This window comes from Crocuta crocuta, unplaced genomic scaffold, assembly GCF_008692635.1.
Source record: "Crocuta crocuta isolate KB4526 unplaced genomic scaffold, BGI_CrCroc_1.0 scaffold656, whole genome shotgun sequence".
In the NCBI taxonomy this organism is placed as follows: Eukaryota; Metazoa; Chordata; class Mammalia; order Carnivora; family Hyaenidae; genus Crocuta; species Crocuta crocuta.
The window spans coordinates 1,639-15,741 of record NW_027529459.1 but is presented as its reverse complement, the minus strand read 5'-3'; the positions used below and the strand labels follow the sequence as shown (position 1 = coordinate 15,741).

At 35.6% G+C, this 14,103-nt stretch overlaps 1 pseudogene; it reads left to right on the top strand.

The window, feature by feature from the left end:
* Positions 1-11,931: 11,931 nt before the first annotated feature.
* Positions 11,932-12,982, top strand: LOC144228863 (3-ketoacyl-CoA thiolase, mitochondrial pseudogene; annotated as a pseudogene).
* Positions 12,983-14,103: the final 1,121 nt, after the last annotated feature.

Below are 14,103 nucleotides of genomic sequence, written 5' to 3'. Positions count from 1 at the left end.
AATGTGTTAGCTGGTATATAAAGGGAAATTTTATACTGATAAAGAGTCAATTCTTTATGATGCCATAACAATCCTAAATATTTATACACCAAATTAAGCAGAATCACAATCCACAGAATAAAATCTGATAGATCCGGAAAGAGAAACAGACTTATCCACAGTGTTGGCCAGAGGTTTCAGCACTCTTCTCTGTGTGTAATGCAAAGTATATTATGGTTTTTTTAACCTTCACAAGCAAAAGAAAAATATATATCTTTTGTGTGCATATCTACACAATATCTATAACATTTGATGATTATATTATGTAAATCACATATTCTTTACTGTTGGTTTTCTTTGTCTAGACATTTAATCTAGACATATACTTCTAGTTAATTTTTAACAAATTTCATCATGTACATTCTAAATTATTAGAATCTTCATGTTTGAAATATTAAGAAGTGACAAGCCACATGAAACTAATATAGTGCAGTTATTACTGATGAAAAGCTAAGAGTAGGTTTTGGTGAGAAAGTCAAGTGAGGGAGTTAAAAGAGCTGCACAGAATATCAGTGCCAGGCTAGGGAGGCTGTTCCTTGACCAAAGTACAAACCTGTTCCTTGGTGAAAAAAGCAGGATGTATGTTTTCTGTGAATATGCAGAATCCAAGAGGCATACAGCTAGAGCCAAGATGACTATGCGTGTTCTTCTGTTGCCAAATTTACTGACCAGACAAGCCACCACCCCTTTCCTAAAACAAAATTAAGAAAATGGACAGAAAGAGGATAGAAGTGTTCCACTAATGGGCTTCATCAACATGAAGGAAGACATTAACAGTAAATGAGAAATACCTGTTTGAATGGACTTTCCAAAATGTCTACCATTAAATGACACTCAGAAATCGAGTACTTTTCCATTATCAAAATATTTTGAAATATGATAATTAGTATTTGGATTTAGCTGCATAACCCAGATTAGAGTACCATACTCGACTTATGTGTATGTAAGAAAATATTCTCAACTTTTTTTTCTGAATATATATAATTCAAATAAAGTGCTGGAAACACCATCTAAAAATACAGATGTCAATTACAGATGTTTTATTTTTTCACAAAATATTCTGAAGAAGATACACATATTGAGTCACTGAAATGTGTTTGACACAAATTTCTACTGGTAATTTTGGTATCAGTCTTTCTGGAATTAGAATATACTCGGAAAGGTAGTAATTTTACTATATTAATCAGTAAAGTGTCTGTGGCATTTTGATGAAATGTAATCAGGAGTGTAATGTGAATAATATCAGATGGATTCCCTCAGACACACACAAAAAAATAGCAAATCAAATTTCTCTTTTAACTAAATATATTGCCAAATAGTGGGGGCATCAACCAATTTTGAAACCTGAGTGAATATTGACAAAATGAAAAGGCACATGAGAAAAACATTTCATAAGGCCAAGGAATCTTAGCATGAAAATACTTTGAAAAAAATTGAGCTGAAGACAAAACCTAGGTTTCAAAGATTAACATGGAACCCTCAAGGATTGCCTTTTGGAAACTATCAGTTATTTGCATGTGCCCTCGTATTACTTCTATGTCTTCCACAATGGAGTAGTGGCTTTTCTTTGAAAAAACTCAACCCACAAAATGTCCAGTGCTTTATGTTTTCTTTGTCTTATCATGAAGTTTCAGAAATGATATTTAACCATGTCAAGGGTCAAGCTAAGCAGACAAAGTATGCATGTCTGTTTTGTTGAAAATAATTGGAATAGAAAAAGACAGATGGAAATGCACCAAGTGTTCAAAACTGATAAGGCTAAATGGATAACACAATGAAAATCATAGAGAACAAAGAAAGTAAATGAGCTCTCTTAATATGTGAGGAATAAAGAGACTGCCTGTGAATTGCTTAAAGGTTAAGTTGAAGAGGATAAAGCATGCTAAACCTGATATACGGAGAACTTAAGTCAATCACTGACTTTATTATTCAATTGAGAAAAATAAGGAACCCTACAATTTAGTTTTTGCCATATTTAGTTTTGCCACACACTAACTATATATATACACACACACATACATACATAGTGTATGTACCCACACATTCATCTTTGCAGTTAAAATTCCTTTCTATAGCATCATTGGCTAAATACAGTTTATTAACCATTGATATTACTTGGAAAAGTAGAAATTCTTAATAATTCCTGACAGTTTAATAAAATATTGGATTTTAAATCTTCAGCAATATAAAAATATTATGGTAATATTATTCCTTTCAAAATGATCTATTAAAAGTTATATAATTATGAAAAATGCCTTCTGTGAAAAATATTTCAGTGTGTTTATCTCCCTTAAGATATCAACTGCAAATAGATAATGTGGTAACACCACTATTCTCCTTGACTGCACAATGTAGAATGAGCAAAAAGTGTGCAATCATTTCTTTTGCCATGAAACTTTAAGCATAATGTCATATTTTGAAGCCAGACAAACGTGGTTGAGGTAACATTTATTTGATTGTATTACTGACAGTTGAAACAATATGAGTTCTTGGGCCCGACATTAGATTGTATGACACTGTGGACCACCTGTCAAAGCTTTGATTATAGTTTGAAAAAGCCATCTTCATACTGAGGAAGATTTTAGGCAGAGGAGGTGCAAATTCCTTTACAATGTTTTTATTCTCAGACCTTTAAACTGCGCAATAAATATAACTTTTGTTCATTTGAACACAAATTCAGTTTTGCCATTTGGGCCATTATATTTTGCTAAATCATGGTCCAAATATCATATAGTGATCTTTAATAATGCTTAATACTACTTGTGGACTGAACCATGTACCACTAAAATTTACATGTTGAAGCCCTAACCATCAGTGTAAGTGTACTTGGAGATAGGGTTTTTAAAGAGTAATCAAGGTGAAATGAATTCATAAGAATGGATCACTAAACCAAAATGACTGGTGTCACTAAAAATATTTGTTACTTTTTTGGGGGGTAGGGGCAGACAGAGAAGGTGAGAGAGAATCCCAAGTAGTCTTCCTGCTGTCAGTTCAGCTCACCAAGGGTGAGATCACGACCTGAGCCAAAATCAAGAATCAGGTGCTTAACCAACTGAGCCACCCAGGTGCCCCTGACTAGTGTCCTTATGAGAACAGACACCAGGGATGCACATACCTAGGGAAAAGGCCATGTGAGGACACAGTGGGAAGATGGCAAAACCGAATCTGCTGTCACCTTGATTTTGAACTTCTATCCTTCAGAACTGTGATAAAATATTTTTTTATTTAAGCTTCCTAGTCTGTGATATTTTGTTAGGATATCCCTAGCAAACTAATACAGTATTACCTATTAATCTGGATTAATTGATTTAATTTTCACCATGTCTGTATCAATGCTTGTCCTAAAATCAAACATCTCTACTGTATAGATAAGGGAAACTAGAATAAAAAGTAAATCCCCTGAGTACATACAGCTAGTAAATGCACTTAAATGTAATACAGATAGCTGGGACATCGGAACGCTGGAGATTATTCATCGAGTGCCACTGTTCTATTCTGGATTTCCTGACTCTTCCATGTCTAAGTGGTACTGATATTCTCCTTTACACCCCCCTCCCCTGTTGTTTTTTCAGTTACAAGCTACCTCCTATTTCCTTCTCCTAATTCAAAAATAATACCTTTGTTTTCTTTTCATGTCCTACTATCTACCATGTGAGAGGAAAAACAACTAACTTTTAACTTTTAATTTTAAAATGATTTCAGACATACAGAAAGTTGCAAGAATAGTATAAAAATTTTCATATACTCTTCACCCAGATTTCCCCCCCTTCCCCTTTCTCATGTTTGAAAATACATTGCTGATATTGTATCTCTTCTTCTGTAAGTCCTCATTGAGTATGGCACACTTAATAACATTAAGCAATTAACACTGATACAGCATTTTTATGTAATTTGAAGACCTTATTCAGGTTTTGGCAACTGTCTGAATCATACGATTCATATCAGAAGAAAACCCTGGATCATATGTTGCATTCAGTTATCATATCTTGAGTCTCTTTTATTTTGGGACATTATTAATTTTTTAGAGACCATGTCAGTAATTTTTCATAAAATGTATTTTTCTTTGGGTTGTTTGATGTATCTGAATTAGGTTATGGATATTTTGTCAGGAATACCACAGAAATGATGTTATGCTGTCCTCAATGCCTGTGCGTTAGCACACACTATTGATGTATTTCATCACAGGTTATGTTAACTTGATCACTTTATCATGTTGCTCCTGTCATGTTCGTTCATTAGCTTCTGAAAAGTTACACTGAGATGATATAAATATTTTGTGACACCTCAAGATGTCACTTACTACTTTTAGTATCCATTTATGAGTTTTGCCTGCATGAATGTTGATACTTGCCACATGGTTTCTTTTTTGGATCTTTTCATTCCTTCCATATTATACTTGACTCTGAACTGTAAGAAAGGGGTTTTCCTCTAAATATAGATACATGAGGGGCGCCCGGGTGGCTCAGTCGATTAAGCAGCTGACTTCTGCTCGGGTCACAATCTCACAGTTAGTTGGTTAGTGAGTTCGAGCTCAACATCAGGCTCTGTACTGAGAGCTCAGAACCTGGAGCCTGCTTTGGATTCTGTGTCTCCCTCTCCCTCTGACCCTCCCCTGCTCATGTTCTATTTCTCTCTGTCTCAATAATAAATAAAAAAGTTAAAAAATAAAGCATTTAAAATATAGATACATAAAATATCATTAAAATGATTTAATATAGGCTGATATATTTAAGAGGTTATAATATTTACTGTCATTTAATTTGATGCTGAATTAAACCATATTTGACCATGGGAGCTACTTCAAGTTGGTTTTTTTGTCCTTTTATGTGTCTTAGTTTGAGTATTTCCTTACATTCATTCACAAATAATAAGATTATCCAGGTTCATTTACTTTTTCCTGCTCTAGCCTGGAAACAGGCATTTCTGCAAAAAGTCCTAGTTTCTATTATTCAAGAGGTAGTTTTTAGAAAGCAAGATCTGGCTGTGATCTGTCAGTGATTATTACTTGATTGTCTTTTCTTCTAGTGTCTCTCAGAGGGCAGAAACAGGAGCTGAGACTTCATGAATTGTTTCTCTTTTTTAAGTTTGTTTCTTTGTTTACTTTGAGAGAGAGAGAGAGAGAACATGAGCAGGGGAGGGGCAGAGAGAGAGAGGATCCCAAGTAGGCTCCACACTGCCAACAAAGAGCCCAACACTGGGTTTGAACCCACAAGCCCACAAGATCATGACCTGAGCTGAAGCCAAGAGCCAGACATCCAACCAACTGAGCCACCCAGGTGCCCCCATGAATTGTTTCTTTTTCTTCAGCAAATGCAATCATAAATTGGATTTTCCTTGCCAATATTCAATTTCAACCACTTTTTTGGGGACACCTTTTATTTCTTTATTTCATTTCATGTCTTTTTTTTTAGTTTATGTATTTATTTTGAGAGAGACAGAGACAGCGTGAGCAGGGGGTGGGGTGGGGTGGTGCAGAAAGAGAGGGAGAGAGCAGGGTTCATGCTGCCAGCACAAAGCCCCATGTGCAGTTTGAAATTGCAAAACTGTGAGATCATGACCTGAGCTGAAACCAAGAGTCAGAAACTTAACTAAATGAGCCACCTAGGCACTCCTCATTTATTTTCTTAATACTTCTGCTTCTTAAGTCTCTTTTATGACTTTTAATTCCAATCTTTTCTTCTTGACATTTGTCTTCATTTTGATGCAGATAAGATAAAGCAGAGCCTGACTCCCAAGGTATATTTGTGAAAGCTTCGAACATAAAGAAATTACATGATTCTTTCATGATTGAGAGGGATGGATTTAAATCCATATATTTTGACACGTAGTGAAGCATTTTCTCAGTACGCTTAAATACAAGCATTTCAAAACTCAGTCACTTTTATGGGTTGAATAAGAATTCACAGTGCCTTATTTAGAAATAGAGTCTTTGCAGATGATCAAGTTAAGTTGAGTTCATTAAAGTGAGCTTTAACCCAATATAGTTGTACCTCTCAAAAAGCAGGAGTGGGATTTGAACATAGAGATAGACATTTGTGCGCGCGTGCGTGCACACACACACACACACACACACACACACACAGAACTCCAGGGGACCATGAAGGCAGAGATCAGGAGATGCATGTACAAGCCAAGGAACACTAGAGAGTGTGTGCAGACCACCAGAACTAGGAGAGCAATGTGGACCAGATTCTCCCTTATACCCCTTACTAGGAACCAACCTTCCTAACTCCTTGATCTTGGAGTTCTAGCCTCCAGACTGTGAGACAAAAACTTTCTTTTGGTTAAGCCACACAGTTTCTCATACTTTGTTATGGCAGTCCAGCAAACTAACAGAACTAAAAAGTAGGATGTTATCAAATTTCCACACTATGCTACATGTCTATGTAGATCATAAATAGTGCTAAGTGTTTCCTTTCTATTTAACTCATTTTAAATTGTAGGGGGGAAATGATGTAATTCATTATATACTTAATGGTGCAGACATTTAGAATATCAACGATTAATACCGTGCTTTAGAATAAAAACAAACTACATCATAAATAAGCAATTAGAACAGTATGCCATTATAAGAAAAGAGAATATGTTTTTCTTGGGTAAAAATATCTATCTCTGGATTGAAAAAAAATTCTATTAAGTTAAAAAGAAGGATTTTAATGACATAATGTAAGTGTTTTCCTAACTAAAGGGAAAAATTGGCAGGCAGAGGATTTAGAGAGATGTGCACACCTTGATTATTTTGAAGGTGTTTCTAAATTTATTTTAGAATTTCATTTGATTTAATTAAATGAAAGGGCTCTCTTGACTCTCTGGGCATACCAGTGGGAATCAATGAAAGTTGTTCATCTTTTGGTTCTATGCATAAAATTTGCATGGTGAGGTTGCGTCTATATTTTAAAGATGAACACTAGAAGTAGAAACTGCTGTAGTGTGTAAAGGGGAATAAAATGTTCCTTAATTCCTTAGAGAATTTATATCCTATTGTTCTCCCCTCCTCCCCAGTTTTAAGAAAATATACCACCCTTGGCTTCCAGAATTTAAATCAGTTTTACATAGAAAATTTAAAAATCCTTTATTAAATTCACCTATATAAACAAACTGTTACAAGTTTATTGAGATCTCAGAAATTCTAAAATACCAGTGAATTTGTTGAAAAACTACCAAGGAATGGCTTCAGAAGAGATGTATTTATTTATTCCCATATTTATTCCCTAAAATTTCTCTCTGCATCATTCTAAGTCATTTTATCTTGGTAAAAATAATAGAAAGATTATTATAAGGATTTAATGTTTTAACATTTTCATAAGAAAATCAACCCAAAGTTTCTAAGCCATTTTATGAAATATTTACCAGAGTAACAGGGTTATAGATAAAGTGGTGCACATGAAACTGTTTGGTGAACTGTGAGGTGGTTTATAAATATTAGCTGTGTGATTATTTTCACTAAACTAGATACTCTCAGGAAAAACTCTCCACGGTCTCCCCTATGATAAGTGTGTGTTGCTGCTTTCTGGCATATTAATGATTTGCACAGTATTAAATTCACAATTTCCTTTTAGACTTCATGCTTCCCTGTCTTCTGTTCCCTTACTCAAGACCAGACTTTTCATTTTCTTAGTTGCCTATTAAATAGCTGTTTTTCCATTGCTACAAAGCTAAACTTTTACTGTTTTTTGAAGATGTTTTGGTTACTTCCTCTCCCAGCTCCCCAAAGAAAACTAAGGAGTCAGTATCCTGCCTGCTTATTATATCTTGCCTGTACCTTATTTTGTAATGTTTGTGTTGTAACCATCTGTTAACATGTCTTTCTCCATTAATGAATGTGTGTTATTTTAGGGTAAGAAATTTTATTCTAGTTACCTCTTTAATATTAAGATGTATCTTAGTGTTGCATAATATTCCACAGAAGAATGCTTATTGAATGAATTGCCAAAGTCTTATTTTTGTTACATACTAGCTGAAGATCACAGGCCATTGCATGTACCTCACTCATCCTTCACTTTTATAATTCCTCATAGCTAGGCCATTCCTCTCTTACAGGCTTTCCAGGCCAGTCATAGTTTATGATTATTAGCCTAGCATCCTATCTGGCTTAGGCTTTTCCCAGATTTATCATTTTTAAGGATCATACTTTTGATTAGTTACTTTAACATAAGTGGTATAGGTTGGGTGAACCTCTAATTTGTTTTTCAGTGTAAACCATTGTTTCATCCTGTTTAAGTCATCATCTTACCTAGTAACACTTGAGACATACTGCAGTGAATATTGTTCTCATATTAAGTGGTTATGATATCTGAAAGATGAGCAACAGTAACTCATTTCTCTGTTTCCACCTCCTAGACAGAACAGCCAACGTTTTCCTTTCAAGAACAACATGCCCATAAAATGTGTGCTCTAACAGAGGCAAGTTGGGAGCACTACCTTTTCATTCTGTGGGGAGTGGGAAGTTTTGGATGCCATTGCTTCTACTGGCCACCTGATTTACCATAGGGTTCAATCAGCTGTGCGATGCCTTCCATGGCCAATGCTTGATTCGATGAAAAGTCTATGAATATAGGGAGTGAATTATGATCAGGCTTGATGCAGTGGCTTAAACAGTATTACAGATCTTGATTTCTCTCTGACCCTATCTGGTTTGTTTCCGGTAAATTGAAACAGTTACCCTCAGACTTTCTTCCTGGTATCAAGATTGCTCCTGCTTCTAAATTCTTAGTTTAGAGAAAAAAGGAAATATTTTGTATAAATCTTCCAAATTTCTGAGATTTATTCTGAATAGGTAGGTTTTGGACATTCACCATCCAATATGATTTTTGGCTTAAGTCATACATATTCGTCCTCCAGAACAATCTGGGAGCAAATTCCCATGGAGACTTCATAAACTGACCTCAAATCATATCTGGAGAGAGAATGGATATAAGGCAGCAAATAAAAATATCTATGACACTGAGACCCTGAAATGTACTAGATGTTCTATACCTATTCGTTTTCTTTTTTTCTTTTTTTTCTTTTCTTTTCTTCATGCGAGGCCAGTTGTTAGGTCTGTTCCCAAAAATCTGTTCCCCAAATCAGCTTTACACTCTCTCACTGCACTAGTTAGACAGGTCAAATTCTTAGAGCAGTTTAATTCAAGATCTAAAGCCAGGCTTGTCCTATTCATTAGATCTAACATCCAGCTGTCCATAATGCCTTCTGGGGTTCCACAGGAATTATTTTTGGTTAAAAATAACAATGTACTACTATGGACATTTGAACAAAGAATAGTGTGTTTTTTTATAGGATCTTTGAAAGTTTATTTTAAAAAAAACCTTTGGCATCTTTCATCATTTAGTAAGTAAATACTGAGATGAGAATTTGTTAAAAGATTAGATATGGATAATTGGTTGGAAACGAGGGGAAATAAAAATACTAAATTATTAAATAATATTTTATTTTGCCCAAGAATGACAGATAAATAACTGATAAAAAATAGAAGAAGGTTATTACCTCTAATGGTTTTGCTTTTCTTGGAGAGAGATTTGATTGAGAATCCTAACCTGAGACCAAAGGTCTGCCGACCCCTAAGTCAGTATCTGACTTCAAGTTAGAAAAATACAGCAGAGTTCATTGGGAAACAATGGAAAAATGCTGTCTTTCCATGGTTATCTTTCTATGGTTTCTTTTTTATATACTTTTTTTTTAATCTTTGGAGAAGCATTTGTAGTCCTGCTGCCTGTAAAAGTGATGTTTGAATGTATTCTGCAAAAGTTGCAAAGCTGGTAACTCATAAAATATTCCTGAGGTTGGCAAGTTTCACAAGATGAAAGGTTCACACATCTCTAACAAGTAACTAAAAAGGATACTGGTGTGGCGAGTACCAGCACAGCAGTTTGAGGTGCCATGCAGGATACTGGACAAGAGTCTGAGTCCCTATCATGGATGCTGGAAGATAACATCCCCACCATCGGTGTCCTTCATTGCTGTGCTTAAGCTTAATCTACCCTGCAAAGTAATTGAAAATATGAGTAAAACAGCTCTGCTATTTCTTCCTTTAAAAACAGGATTACAATTTTACTGTGAAGAGGATTTTCACATTTATATTTAGCTCATGTTTGCTCTAGCTTGACAAGCAGGTCTCTCGTTTCTGCCAGCACTTGTAACCAAAGAGAATGATTACCACATGCAGGTGTCACTGATTGGTTGGAATTGAAAGCTGCACAGATTGGCTTGGAGGCCCAACCGATCACTCTATCCTCTAATCTTGGTTTACTTCTGCCAGATGCCATTAGAGAGCAGTCATATCTTTTTTGACTGACAGCATAGCTAACAAGTAGGATGAACGTCAGTACATCATTGGTGTTTGTGGGGAAAACATACATACATATGTATATGTATGTATGTTATATATAATATAGACATATAGATAGATCACCTATATATAGATTATATATATATTGATATCTGTATAGCGACATAGATAGATATAATAGAAACCTTATTGTCTGCAAGTTTTATCTTCAGGTATGTATGTTTTAAAAATATAAGTTATGAATACATTTTAGCCAACTATATGTTTAGCCAACTAAACAGCCAACTGCTGTTGAGAATTCTGTTTTCTGTTCTTAATCTTCCAAACTACCTTGCAGTAGTGTCTTCAGAAAAGGAGGTATAGAGAGAAAACAACAACCACAACACCTCCTATCTAATGAATAGGCATTAACATGTACGGCATAAAACTTTAAACATACTTACAAATAATTATAACCCCTTGCAGATTATAAAGAAAATCCTTACTAATTAAGCAGACTGTGTCTTCATTTACAGAACACACAGAAGCTCACAATGTATCTTCACACAAATATTCTTTGCAGTTAACTGAAGGCTTCAATTCCCTTTTGAAACTGTACTGACTAAACTACCATGCCTAGTAAGCACCTCTCTTCTGCTACACACCCTCTGGACCTCTTACTTCTCATGACCATTGCAAGATATTGCAGATGAGATCTTAGGATGTCTTTATCTGTAAAAAGATAGAACACAAATCAGAAAACTACAGAAAAGGATTAATCCTTTCATTATCCGGCAGCTGCATATGTTTTAATTTGAACTAAAGTTTTAAAGTATGTGTACATTTTTTTTTGTTTATACCTCCTACTTTAAACTACTTCTTCAATTAACTGACCAAACAGTTATCTCAATCAAGTAAGATAAGACGGTTCCTATTATGGAGGTATTATGAATTTGGCCTAAAACATAGATCTTGTTAAGTATAATATGGTGATGGCAGTGAGAGATATATTTGATCTCAATATTTTAAACATGTGTCTTTAATTCCTCTAAGTCAGAATTTTCCTTACTTAGAAACTAAATATATAGAAAATTCCAAGTATAAGGTGCCTCAGTAGGTTAAGCATCCAACATTAGCTCAGGTCATGATCTCGTGGTTCATGAGTTCCAGTCCCACATGGGGTTCTCTGCTGTCAACAAGGACACCACTTTGGATCCTCTGTCTCCCTCTCTCTGCCCCTTCTCAGTGCATGTGCTCTCTCTGTCTCTTTCAAAACTAAATAAACATTAAAAGAAAGAAAATTCCAAGTGCAAATAATAATAGGGTAGGAGAGACTGAACTTCTATTTGCCAAGATTTTGGAGACATGTTAAAACTACCTACAACTGCCCCATTGCCTCAAATGATACTTGAGAATTTTAAAAATTCTCAAGATTAATTGAAAGATTAATTCCATTGTGTTGCAAATCTTTCTTATATGAATGAGAAATAAATGAATCAGAGGTTCAAGGTTGGTTAACAGATAAAAGCTCCTAGATGGCGGTGTGCCCAGAAGGCCATAGAACCCCCACTCCCCACCTCTCCATACCTTGCTAAATGTATGTCTTCATTTGTCTGCATTTGAATTGCATGGTTTATAATAAACTGACAAATAGTTCTTCAGATGCTGCATACTTGCTAAGGCATGTTGATTTGAGTGTGGGAATCTCAAAAGAGACCTCAGCCCTCCCTGTTAATAGGCTTTGTGGCTTTGTTTTCTAGTCTATTGTGAATCAGTGTCAGGAAAGTTGTATTTAAGATGCTGAAGTTTTATTGTATTGAGGATCCAAAAACATGAGCCAGGTTCCCTACTGTGTCAGAAACATGCATTTTAGAACTGAGTCTGGAAATTCTCTTAAGCTGGAAGTTTCATTGTGAGCAACATTAACAGATCAACATGTCCAATTTCTCATGGGAATTACTGCAGAGAATTTTGCTGCAAAACATAAAAGTGGCAAAGAAGAATGTAACAAATATGCCCTGTAATCACAGCAGAGGTGAAAAGCTGCTAACGATGCTGGTTACTTTAATAATGAGATGTTACTAACTGAGGTGAAGACAGAGAAGGGAATACAGGCAGTGCAAGTAACTGAGCATGCTGGCCCCAAACAAGCCTGAAACAGTTAAGGAAACTTCCTGTAGTATTCAAGAAAGAAGAGACCCTCCCTCCAAAGAATATATGGGGAATATCTGGCACTTCCATAGCGAGTCAAGTTGCTGGTAAAAACAAAAACAAAAACAAAACAAAACAAAAAACCACCAAATACGTAGCTTCACACTACTGGAAAAAATTATGGGCTATTTTGTGTCTGGATGTGATTCCTCTATCATGGATATTGGGCTTCTCTACTATCAGTGAGGCAGTAAATAAAACAAGACTGAATCTTAAAGACATAGATTTGGTAGAAGGGAATTAAGCTGTTGTTCTCTAGTACTTGACAGTCGAGACGATAGAGACCCAAGTAAAACCAATGTGAATAGAAGGACCATTGCTTTGAGTCAGCCATTATGAGGATCCAGATATAGATTATTGCATACCTGGCTCCTGAATAAAGATTTGATAGTAGAAAATATGCTGTCAGATCAGCTTGTTTTGGAGGGTGGCCAAGGCACGACAGTCATCATTCAGAGCACAACCTGAGGAGGGTAAGGATGCTGCCAAGGCCCTTGGGTACTTTACTTGGCTAGGCCACATAAAAACAGGTAAAGATGGATTCATCCTGGATAAGGGCTCAGACCAGAAATGTTTTCTCAATTTTACACCAGTCAACTATTCATTTCTGAACTAAAATATAATTGTAAAAGGCTCTATAAGAAATTGTATCCTTGCCATAACCACCATGCATGCTTTAAATGATATGATTGAAAGGAAATTGAATAGATTTTGTCCTAACTTCCAAAACTAAGTAAAAACATAAATGAATCAGTGAGTAACTACCTCTAATGAAGAGTTCTCATTTCTTTTTTACATTTTATACTTTACTATTTAACATTCTGTGAACATTCTTTAATAGAAACAAGTGAGAAACACCAAGCCCTAGACTTAATTGGACCTGGCCTGGTCGTCTCAGCCGGGCCCTGGTGGTGCTAGAGCCTAACCTAGCACTTATAGGTCTTTGAGACTCTTATTGAACATAATTTTTTTTCATGGAATCTCAAAATTAAGTAAGACCAGTTTGTAACCATAATGGATAAAGACAAAAATGAGACCATTTCATAACCATGTGTGAACATAGGTAAAGCACTGTCCAAGATGAAACATACCAAGTATAACCTTCCCTGGTTAATACAAGCAATTGCGGTTTCTTAATTAATTATAGTATTATCGTCTCTTAAGTCTATCCTCTCTATACATAAGATTCTTTGAGATGATCAATTATTGAATTGTCCCCACCTCTAGACAGTAGACAAGCCAGAGCAAAGTCCTGTTTCCTTAAACTCTTCACCAAATAATCAAACCCTAAATTGTGTAATAGGCTCTTTTTTTTTTAAGAAATGTTTATTTTTTGAGAGAGAGAGAGAGCGAGCGCAAGCAGGGAGGGGCAGAGAGTGGGAGGAGAGAGAATCCCAAGCAGGCTCTGTGCTGTCAATCCCAAGCAGAGACCAAGGAGGGGCTCAATCTCACAAACAGTGAGATCATGATTTGAGCTGAAATCAAGAGTTGGAAACTTAACTGACCGAGCAATACAGATGCCCTTGTAAATGGGCTCTTTTTAATATCCTCTGTGATAGTTAATTTTATGTGTCAACTTGTTTGGGCTA